Source organism: Mobula birostris, chromosome 18, assembly GCF_030028105.1.
Source record: "Mobula birostris isolate sMobBir1 chromosome 18, sMobBir1.hap1, whole genome shotgun sequence".
In the NCBI taxonomy this organism is placed as follows: domain Eukaryota; kingdom Metazoa; phylum Chordata; class Chondrichthyes; order Myliobatiformes; family Myliobatidae; genus Mobula; species Mobula birostris.
This window is the reverse complement of record NC_092387.1, coordinates 46,468,181-46,477,206: the sequence shown is the minus strand read 5'-3', so window position 1 is coordinate 46,477,206 and position 9,026 is coordinate 46,468,181.

Here is a 9,026-nt window from a genome sequence, read left to right as displayed (position 1 = left end):
CTGTCTGCGTAAAAACTTACCCCTGACATTTCCTCTGTACCTACTCCCCAGCACCTTAAACCCGTGTCCTCTTGTGGCAACTATTTCAGCCCTGGGAAATTGCCTCTGACTATCCACACGATCAATGCCTCTCATCATCTTGTACACCTCTATCAGGTCACCTCATCCTCCGTCGCTCCAAGGAGAAAAGACCAAGTTCACTCAACCTGTTTTCATAAGCCATGCTCCCCAATCCAGGCAACATCCTTGTAAATCTCCTCTGCACCCTTCCTATGGCTTCCACATCCTTCCTGTAGTGAGGCGACCAGAACTGAGCACAGTACTCCAAGTGGGGTCTGACCAGGGTCCTATACAGATGGTCAAGTCAAGTCAAGTTTATTGTTGTTTAGCTATATACATGTAGACCATCAAACAAGACAACATTTCTCTGGAGCAGGATGTAAAGCACAGGAGTACACATAACACACATTCCCAATGACTTAGGAAAGTAAGAATAAAACCTGCAAGTAAATTACACATAAATAAACAAAGTAAGGTGCAAATTACGTACTGTAGGATGCAGAACAGATTAACCAGCGACACGTCGAATGTGATGTGGCAGGGCGTTCAGAAGTCTAATGACCTGAGGGAAGAAACTGCTTCCCATCCTGATCATTCTTGCTTTTATGCATCGGAGTCTCCTGCCTGATGATGGAAAGTCAAAGCGGATGCTGGATAGATGGGTGGGACCCTTGATAATACTAAGGGCCCTGTATGCACAGTGCTCCTGATAATGGAAATATCATTCAATCAATTACAAACATCTATCTTGTTCATTACTATGGTGCAAGGCCTTACCCAGCCCAGATGATACACAGCCCAATGCACAGAATAATGCATTCAGAGGCTCAAATGCCTTCTAAAATGGTCCAGCAATTCACTCAGTGCAATGCAATGCATTTATTGCTGCCTCTTGCAATTTAAAACATGAATCAGCACATGCGGCCTTACTGGGAAAAGGTGCAATGCACTGCTGTCTTGCTGGCCCAGCTAAGTGGAGTTAGCTTCCCTGTGTACAGACCCCCGGACAGTGCTACACTGCGGCTAATTCTCTCTCAGTTAGATCAGTGCTTCTGCCCTCTGACAAAAATATAATGGTCCAATGACTGTTGGTAGTGCAGGGATTTATCAGAGCTTAGATATGTTTACCATAGGGAGCGGTTGAGGCGAAGAACCACTGCAGTTTCTAAAAAAATACATACACAGGAAAATGGATAAATATTTGAAACAGTGTCAGGGTCGTGGGATTGTTCCAGGAAAACACTGATGACTGGAGATACCAATGGGCTTCTTCTGTTCTGTGAATATCACGGATCACGTTATTAAATGTTTGCTCATGAGCTCTTAAAGAGCATGTTCCTACATTCTGAATGAGATTTTGGTTTGAAACTGTGTGATATAGCTTCCTGAAGGGGGAAAAAAACATGGACTGGAATTCATCGACAATAGAGATTCTGTAAGTGCTGGAAATCCAGTGTAACACACACAAAGTGCTGGAGGAACTCAGCAGGTCAGGCAACACCAATGGAGAGGAATGAACAGTCGAAGTTCTGGGCTAAGACCCTTCACCAGGCCTGGAAAGCAAGGGGGAAGAGAAGCCATAATGGACTGGACTCACAAGTAAACAGTAAGGCACACAGCTTGGAGAGGAATCAATCCACAAGAAGATCAAATATTACAAAGGAGGGAGGGAAAGGCCCAGAAATCATGTTGCGTGAATATAAGTGCTTATGGTTTTACACATCCATATCTCTATAAGCTCTCCAGCCCTCTCAAACATCCCTGAGCCCCTGGAGCACCAGCAGCCATGGTCAGTTATGCTCTAGCCCAGGGGTCCCCAACATTTTTGCACCAGGGACCGGCTTAATATTTACAATATTCTTGCAGACCGGCCGACTGGGGGGGGTGGTGGTCGTTCAAGTAGGGTGAAACTCACCTCAACATGTCTTTTACAGTTAGAGTTGCCAACTTTCTCACTCCCAAATAAGGGACAAAAGTAGCAGTCAAATACGGGACACTTGTGTTTACCCCAGGAAAGACTACCATGACCATGAAGCCTTGCATGGGCACCTGTGTGCGCATGCGTGATGTGCGCATATGTGATCTGCGCATGCGTGTACGTGCCGATTTTTTTTCCACAAATTGGTTTTGGCTTAATCTTCCTGACTATACTGTACATACATTATTTCTTCTTTATATAGGCTGTGTATTTATCATATCATTCCTGCTTTTACTATATGTTAGTGTTATTTTAGGTTTTATATGTTATTTGGTATGATTTGGTAGGTTATTTTTTGGGTCTGGGAACGCTCAAAAATTTTTCCCAAATAAATTAATGGTAATTGCTTCTTCGCTTTACGCCATTTCAGCACAAAAGGTTTCATACAAACATTTTACCTTAGCGGGGGAAGTATGGGACAAGGGCGGTCCCGTATGGGACAAACCAATTTAGCCCATTATATGGGATGCCCCGGCTAATATGGGACAGTTGGCAACCCTATGTCCAAGTTCAGCAGTGTGTGACAGGGAATGAGGAAAGGTGCAGCTGACTCATATCATTTCCTCACGGCCCGGTAGCACATGCTTTGCGGCCTGGTACTGGTCCGCGGCCCGGTGGTTGGGGACCACTGCTCTAGCCCTCCTGAATACCTTGCATGCAAAGCGAGAGCCTATTTGACCAAGCTTTTGACATCCTGTCCTAAAATGCTGTCTCCAGTGGCGCACCTTAGGATGAATGACTTTATTAAAAGTAGCTTTAGATATAAAGCTACTTTTGCTGAAATAGCTATTTAAAATTATCAAGGCAATTAGGAAGCCATTCAAGCTAATTATCTTGCTTTTAGGAAATGGGAAGATTACAGTTTTAATTCCAAGAAACTGAAATATATCTAATCATTTATGAATGCAAACTAGAACTTAAAAATATTAATGTTTTAAAATCTTATCTTTCTCGTCATGACAAGAAATCAGACAACTCCCACCAACGTATGGTAGTACTGCCATCTCCTGGTCAGAACAAGATAAAACAGAGAAATATGCAATCCTTCAATGACCATTTCATTAAGTACAAATGTACACCTACTTGATAATGCAAATCTCACCCAATCATATAGCAGCATGCCAATGCATAAAAGCACGCAGATATGGTCAAGGGGTTTAGTTGCTCTTCAGACCAAACATCAGAATGGGGAAGAAATGTGATCTTAAGTGTATTTGACTGTGAAATGATTGTTGATGCCAAACACGACGATTGAATCTGCTGATTTCCTGGGCTTTTCAAGCACAATAGTCTCTAGAGTTTACAGAAACCGGTATGAAAAATATAAAACATCCAGTGAGCCCAGTTCTGTGGGCAAAAACATTTTGTTAATGACAGAGGTCAGAGGAGAATGGCCAGTCGCTTTCAAGCTAGCAGGAAGGTGACAGTAACTCAAATAACCATGTTTTACAACAGCGGTGTGCAAAAGAGCATCTCTAAACACACGACACACTGAACTCTGTAGTGTATGGGCTACAGCAGCAAAAGAACATGAACATACATTCAGTGGCCACTTTATTGGGTGTAGGACATCCCTATTAAAGTGGCCATTAATTAAGCAGTTACGATTGAAAATATGCAAATCAACACCTTTAAAATTATTGATCAAATACTGAGGTAGTTTACTCTGCACCCATTAAAACCACTCATTACATCTCAAGCATATCAAAGAGTCATACAGCAGAAAGACAGGCCATTCATCCTATTGAATCTGTGCTGATCATCAGGCACTCACTTTACACTAGTCTCACTTTACACTATTCTCATTCCATTTCTCAGCACATTCTAGTCAAACTTCCTCTGTCACCCACACACTAGAGGGAATTAAGCAGCCAACTAACAAAGCAGCCTACATCGTACCATAAGGCATAGGAACAGAATTAGGCCATTCAGCCCATCGACTCTGCTCCATCATTCCAGCATGACTGATTTATTATTGCCCTCAACCCTATTCTCCTGCCTTCTCCCCATAATTTTTGAGGCCCCTACGAATCAACTTCTGCTTTAAATATACTCAATGACTTCCACAGCCATCTCTGGCAATGAATTCCACAGATCCACTACCCTCCGGCTAAAGAAATTCCTCCTCATTTCTATTTTAAAGCAACACTGTTCCATTCTGAGGCTGTCTCCTCTGGTTGTCCCTCACTAAAGGAAACATCCTCTCCTTGTCCATTCTATCGAGCTTCTCAATATTCGATAGGTTTCAATCCCCTCTTCATTCTTCTAATTGCGGAGGAAAGCCATGCAATCACCAGGAGAACATGCAAACTCCACATCGACAGCATCCAAGATCCAGATTGAACCTGGGATGCTGGAACTGTGAAGCAGTGCCCCTGCGCTATCCTAAACAAGAGCTTATTAAAATCCTTGCTTTCACTCGGGACCAAAAAAAAGACTTGCCATTCTGTCACTGGACACAGTAAACAATGTGCATTGTGTGTATGTGCACCTGTACAACTACCATTTTCCATTAGTTTGTCTGATAAAGATATTAACTTGGCATATTGAAAGATGGCTCACTGCAGCCCAGCCAGAGGCAGTGCATAAGGCTGCTCGGTGATGTATTGAGGTAATATTATTGAACAGCATATGCAAACACTCACTATAAATGTTGTACTGGCTGCAGCTCATTTGTTTATCTCCCTTATTCCACCTAATCGGTGAAGATGCCTTCCAACTTACTGCATAAGCAAAGGGCTTTACATCCTGCCTCTAATTTCTCCCCCGTCAATTCTTGCACTCCACGCATTTCTCACTCTGATCTTTTTAATTCAGGACAATCATGTCAGTCCACAAGAGAAACCAAGGAATAGGGGCGGCACTGTAGCATAGCAGTTAGCGTAAAGCTATGACAACGCCAACAACCCGGGTTTGATTCCTGCTGTTGTCTGTAAGGAGTTTGTACATTCTTCCCGCGACTGTGTGAGTTTCATCAGGGTGCTCTGATTTCCTCCCACATTCCAAAGATGCATGGATTAGTAGGTTAATTGGTCACGTGGGTGTAATGTGGCGATGCGGGCCCCTTGGCCAGAGGAGACTGTTATTGTGACATATCTCTAAATTCAAATGTTAAGAGATAAAATAAGTAAACCAGTTTACTTCCAAATGTCATGAAATTACTATCTATAACAAACAAAAAATGCTTAACTACCTCGAGAACATTGAACCGTACAACAGACCTTCATTTCTACACTGAACACATTGCCTAAATAAGTTAAATCTCTTCTTTGTCAACATTATCCACGTCTTCTCCTACTTTCTTACTTACTGCTTGTTAGGCAGCTGACATTTAGGGCAGCAGTGAAGGTCCTCCGTCTCTGGCAGTGTTCAGGGTTTCCTACATCGCGTCAGTAGCTTCCTCTTGGTTTTCGCTATTGTCATGCGAGTTCCAGGTGGACGCTCAGGAATACCATCACACTCAGATACAGACTTCATTGCTGCTTCCATAGCAATGTTGTTTGACCAGTCAGGCTTGTCAGCCCTGAGATGAACCCCCAAACCTGGAGGGCCGGTGGACCACTCTTAGTCTGGCCTCTACCCTTTGACCTGTTTGGCATGGGTGACCCTACCAAGAGCTAAAGCAAAATGGCCTGTATCGGGCCAACATAGCTCTCCAGATCACTGAGTTACGCAAGCCCCCAAACTCTATAGCAAGGTTGTAGACCTCTTGGAGGACATCTTTCAATATGTCTTCCCTACAGCTGTTGGCAGAGAGACAATGTAACTTTACAAAGGGCTAATCATAACTGGACACCCTCACTGATGTGAAAAAATAACTACAACAGTGGGCAGGCAATGCTTGTCATCCATATAGATTTCCAGAAGACATTTGGTAAAGGCCCCTCAGAAAAGCCTGCTGAAGTTACAGCTCATAAGATCTAAAGACAAATTGTTGACTGGGCTGGTAAACTGGCGGAGTAGGAGCAACAGAGTAGAGATAATCGGTACATCATAAACACAAAAGATTCTCACACACACACACGCACACACACACACGGAAATCTGCTGATGCTGAAATTTCAAGCAACACACATAAAAGTTGCTGGTGAATGCAGCAGGCCAGTCAGCATCTCTAGGAAGAGGTACAGTCGATGTTTCGGGCTGAGACCCTTCATCAGGACTAACTGAAAGAAGAGCTAGTAAGAGATTTGAAAGTGGGAGGCGGAGGGGGAGATCCAAAATGATAGGAGAAGACAGGAGGGGGAGGGATGGAGCCAAGAGCTGGACAGGTGATTAGCAAAAGGGATATGAGAGGATCATGGGACAGGAGGCCCAGGGAGAAGGAAAAGGGGGAGGGGGGGAGCCCAGAGGATGGGCAAGGGGTAGAGTGAGAGGGACAGAAGGAGAAAAAGGAGAGAGAGAAAAAGGATGTGTGTTTATAAATAAATAGTAGATCAGGGTTTTCCAACCTGGGGTCCAGGGACATTTCGGTTAATGGGAGGGGTCCATAGCATAAAAAGGTTGGGAAAACCATGCTGTAGATGCTAGAAATCTTGAGCAACACACACAAAATGCAAGTTATGATAGGGCTCCATTCTTGAGAAATGCTCACAACCTGAACTGTTTGCAAGCTTAAAACTGTGTGTAGAAAATGGTCACAGAAACAGCGGAGACAGGAGAGCAAGCAGGCGTGGGAAGAACAGCCGTCAGCTAGCGTCTTTGATTCAAGGAGTGAGTCTGCTCGGTCCTTGCAGCATCAATGGAAAAAGTACAGAGCTTTTTGTGTGCATTGCTCTGGATTTCCAGCATCTGCAGAATCTCTTGTGTTTATACCTTGTTCTGGGCATGGGTCCTACCCAAGTTGTAATCACCCAAATTACAAACAAGCGTTAGGGAGACTGGCAGGACGGGCTGCCAACTGCTGTGGGAATCCAGGCATTTTCTGCCAGTGGAAGGAGGACAACATTTGGGGTCTGGGTTGAGCTGAAAGGAGATGTGAGGACTCAGCAGAAACAAGAGAAAATCAGCAGATGCTGGAAATCCATGCAACACACACAAAATGCTGGAGGAACTCAGCAGGCCAGGCAGCACCTATAGAAAGGAATAAAGAATTGATGTTTCAGGCGGAGACACTTCATCAGGACACAGGGTCTCCGCCCAAAACATCGACTCTTTATTCCTTTCCATAGATGCTGCCTGACCTGCCAAGTTCTTCCAGCATTTTGTGTGTGTTACCCAAGAACAGGCTACCGGGGTTGGTGGTGGAAGCTGATGTGACAGTGGCATTCAATCAGACACATGAATATGCAGGGAATGGAGGAATATGATTCGTGTGCAGCTGAGGAGATTTGGTTTAACTTGGCATTGTGCTCGGCACAGGCATTGTGCATCAAAGAGCCTGTTCCTGTGCTGCACTCTACTATGTATATTAACGGAGGAGTTAAGGCAGTCCGGGAACAGAAAGGAAATGGACCCGAAGCTAAGGTCCAGTCGACAATGATCTCATCCAATGCCACAGCAGGATCAACAGGCCAAGTTGTAAAATGTGTGTTGGTGGGAGAGGAAAGGGACTTGCTTTGCTGTTGTTGTTTTGTTGCTTGCTGTGTTCTGTGTTGTTCTGTTGAGCATTGTAGGCATGCTACGCTGGCGCCCGAATGTGTGGCGAAACTTGCGGTCTGCCCCCAGCTCAAAATTAAGTTGCATTGGATATTAACGCAAACGGCACATTTCACTGTATGTTTCAATGTATGCGTGATAAATAAACTTGAATCTGAATTTGAATCCTGTTACTGCATTTCTTAAGTACAGAGCTCCAAGTGAATGCAACATAAATCTATTAGTCTAATACCTGGGTGCCCAGGATGAAAGATGAGGAGTGGTCACACAAACAAGAGGCAAGCTTTTCAGATGCAAAGTTAAGAACTGACCATCTCAGAGGATGAGAAATGTGGAACTCTTTTGCAAATAAACACTACTACTGGAGTTAGTTTTCAGTCTGTAGGCAATGGTGATGGGTAATTAGAACCACACAGCCTTCTTACGGTGGAACAGTATCTACCTTGGGTTTCTCTCTGCAGCCTCAAGACAACCTCGATCACAATTTTCAAACTGCACTCTGTGCCACTTGATTACATGCCTCCTGCACCTAACAGTGGCCACTTCAATGTTCAATGTGTTCTGCACTCAGAGATGTTCTTCTGCACCCCACTATTATAACACATGGTTATTTGAGTTACTGTCACCTTCCTGTCAGCTTGAACCAGTCAGGCCATCCTCTTCTGATCTCTCTCATTCACAAAGCATTTTCACCCACAAAACTGCACTCACTGGATTTTTTTTTCTGCTTTTCGCACCATTCACTGTAAACTCTAGACTAGAGACTATTGTGTGTGAAAATCCCATGAGGTCAGCAGTTTTTGAGATACTCAAACCACCCCATCTGGCACCAACAATCATTCCATGGCAAACAGTCACCTAGGTCACATTTCTTCCCCATTCTGGTGTTTGGTCTGAACTACAACTGAAATGCTTAGCTGTGTCTGCTGATTTTTATGCATTGCGTTGGGGCCACATGATTGGCTGATTAGATATTTGCATTAACAACCAGGTGTGCAGGTGTACCAAATAAATTAGCCAGAGTGTAAAACCATTTTATCTGAAAACACAGTATTGTGCACAGTGGTTTGTACAGAAGCTTTCAGCACAGTTAAGTGAGAACTGTTTGGCGGGGGGGGGGGGATATAACAAGTATTAAATACATACATTCAATTGAAAGGAACATAACATTGTGGACATGATGATACAGCTGTTGGATAGCGACCTGCCCTTCTCCAGCACTGCAAGGACCCAACTTTAGGTGTCCTTAAATACTGCTTAAAAGCAAAATATATTTCGCAAACAACTAGAATGCAACCATTTTAATCATAGTTGGAGTGTGTTAATACTTAATGCTGTACGTGCAATTCTTCTTCCTATGGATCATGCATATAAATCTTTAAAGGATTTA